The sequence below is a fragment of the Aplysia californica genome, unplaced genomic scaffold (assembly GCF_000002075.1).
Source record: "Aplysia californica isolate F4 #8 unplaced genomic scaffold, AplCal3.0 scaffold00223, whole genome shotgun sequence".
Lineage (NCBI taxonomy): Eukaryota > Metazoa > Mollusca > Gastropoda > Aplysiida > Aplysiidae > Aplysia > Aplysia californica.
Window position 1 is genome coordinate 427,984 of NW_004797493.1, and position 2,927 is coordinate 430,910.

Consider the following 2,927-nt stretch of genomic DNA (forward strand, 5'->3'; position numbering starts at 1 on the left):
ATTAAAACAATTTAGATCTTTTAGGAGGCGGTCTTCAATCCTGTCTGTCTTGGCCAACCCAGGCTAAGAGGGGTACAACGTCTAGTGTCGAAGACCCCTTACGGGAATAGAACTCGTGTCTTGTGCGTGTGAAGGTGAAACGCCTAACCACAACACCAAAGAGGGGATTTCTGTTCATTATGTGGGTAAGGTATCGAGTATCTTTGTCTTTTTGCTGGGGAATCACGACATATAAGCCGTGTTGGCTCTGATGGGCGAGAACGAAGCTTATCGCCTCCTCATTGATTGTACCCAAACCGTGTTGATTGGATTGTAAAATGTTTATTGCAATTTTACTGGGCACCCCGTTGAAGAGGAATCCCCGTTAACGGTTATCCGCAGTATGATTTGACCTTGCTATTTTTTATTACGTCCATTCCCGCCGTGTTTATTTCAGGAATCCCATGTTTTGTTTTCTCCTTAGCTGGGACCTGGTTTGGACCAGTCACTAGTTCTACTTTTTTTTAAAAATGCTATTGTTTGTGTTCTTTCCGTTTGTCTTGATTTTTTTTCCAGTGGTAACTGGCCAACATCCAGTCGGTGTTCATCGCTTTGTAACTTGCGCTATTGATCAATTTTATCTGTTCAATTTTTGACAATTATTTGTGAATGGATAGTTGGTGGTTGGCGAGTTTTCTGGTGTGGCTTGCTCCTTCTTTCCTATTCCTATAAAAGATTTATCGTCCTTTTCTCTCCATCTTCTTTTTTCTGTTTGTTTTCTGTTGTAACACCTCCAATCTTCGGGTACTATATGACCAACTGAGTTGCTAGTGCCGCAAAACTCCTACTATACTAAATGTAACGAAATTTGACCTTGTTCAAGGCCAAAGCAAATGGGAAACGTTAATTGTTACAAGTCGATACGTCTACTGACTAGATACTGAATTATTGTTTGTTCTTGAATTCCTTATTACACAAAAATATCTTCTTGCCAGCTGGTATCAATATGGTATAAAAGATTAAAATTTATTACACTTGTTATGTTGGTAGACCATGATTTATCTTGCTTATGAAATTGCCATTTGTAATCACTCGTTGAAATTCGTGATTACAACCTGGCAATTTCACTCGTAGGGTAAATCATGATCTACCACCATTACTAATGTAATGAATTCTTTATCTCGTTCATTTGGTTATGAGTGATATAATACGTTGACTTCATCGTCAGTTTTCGTTGTTGTTGAAGTTGTTTGGTTTTTTTTACATCCTTATGACGTTGCATTTCTGTGAACGCTAGTTACCCCAGTTAAAGACGGATGACGAGGCATTCAACAGCTGTAATAGGGGGTGCCACTAGCGAGACTGGATCGGGTGCGTCGGGTCGGGTCGTTTTCTGGTTGTTTCAGTGCACACTGCAACCCCGCCGCGATTGTACCCGACGACCTGGAAGTTTAAGTACAGAAACCTTTAACCTCAATGGCTGCCAGGGATCCTTCCCGCAATTCCCTGTTGCAGTGCTGTGGCAGCAAGGAATCTCATAAGCATGGTTACAATAGTTTCATCGAAAACTTTCTATTATCAAAGATCGCTCAGAAGAAGATAGCTCTAGTTCACTCGGCCGAAAAAATGTCCGCGGAAGTCTGCGCATTGGTTCAGATGGTGCTGCAGTCTTTGTTTTGAAGCTCTCTTTCGTTTCTCAAGAAGAAGAATAAGAATAGCACAGTTTGTTGTTTCGCTTTTATTGTTTTTCACACAAGAAGGGAAGCTCTGTTTTGCAAAGTCTGCACTTTTTCGAAGATGGCGCCACCGGATTTTCAGTGTTAAAATGGACACGTGACTCAGCCTTGTTGTGATTGGCTGCAAACCATCCGATCGCGCGATTCGCAGGCATGAAAACAAACGCGTTTGTTTTTGTAGGTCACCGACCGAGTCGATCGGTTTGTGCCACGATGGGCCGCTTTACGCCCTCAATTTGGCTAGCCCCGACTACCAGATCGACCCGATCCGACCCGACCCGATCGCGTTTGTGGGCACCCCCTATTACTGTCACCCATGATGATGCTGACATCATATGCAAATATCTGTGTAAAGTTTTTATAGGCTGTCGTTTGAATAGTTCAAACGTGCGATATCACCCCCAGAGTCCTGGTCAAACAGTTGCTCTCCTTCTCCAAGGTGTATTCCTGATCCTTTTCCCCTTCAACTCCCTTTTGAAGTGGAAAGTTGGCATTGACTAAGATGAAAAGAAGTCCGGTTCTGCTATATTTCGATGTTTGTTTTTCTTTATCCACCTCTGTACAAAGCCTCATGTCTTCATAATATTATGGTCACGGTGATCTCTTTTCTCAAACGATTTTATCCAGTAAATTGCAAGGGGTTTTCATTTTATTTTGAGTTTTGTAAATTATTTCTACTATGCTGGCATGATATTGGCTAGCACTGTTCCCCATACCCATCGGGTCCTACATGCCAGTCTTTTGAACAAGAGGTGGCTCTCCCGCCTGTCTGATAACGAAGTCCATATATCTTATTCTTTATTGATGGCTCAATGTGAGGACTAGGTTAGAAAGGTTTCTTGGCGAGATGTCACTTCCAGATGTGCACACTCACTCTTGCTTTTAAAAAAATACTTTCCCCCCTCTTCCGTTGGTACCAGTGGGTGTAGCCGGGAGAAGCAATTGTCTGTCAGCTGCGAGTCGAGTGGCTTGGAGGAGGGCCAAGTAAGTTGTGGGCTCTCCTTTACAGAGTCGATCCAGCCTTGTGGTCTTTCTCTGTTTCTCCAGCCAGTGTAACGTGAGGGTTTTGTGTTGTGGGCTTGCTGGTTGATCAGGGAGCATTCTTGAGATGTGGCTGAAACTTTTAATATCCCCCCCCCTCTCTCGCTCTCTCGCTCTCTGTCTGTCTGTCTGTCTGTCTGTCTGTCTGTCTGTCTGTCTGTCTGTCTGTCT

General features: G+C 43.2%; 1 protein-coding gene across 1 annotated transcript in view; it reads left to right on the forward strand.

The window, feature by feature from the left end:
- LOC101862276 (cyclin-dependent kinase 14) overlaps nucleotides 1–2,927 on the forward strand; it is a 112,981-nt gene that overhangs the window by 74,493 nt on the left and 35,561 nt on the right. The window lies entirely within an intron of this gene.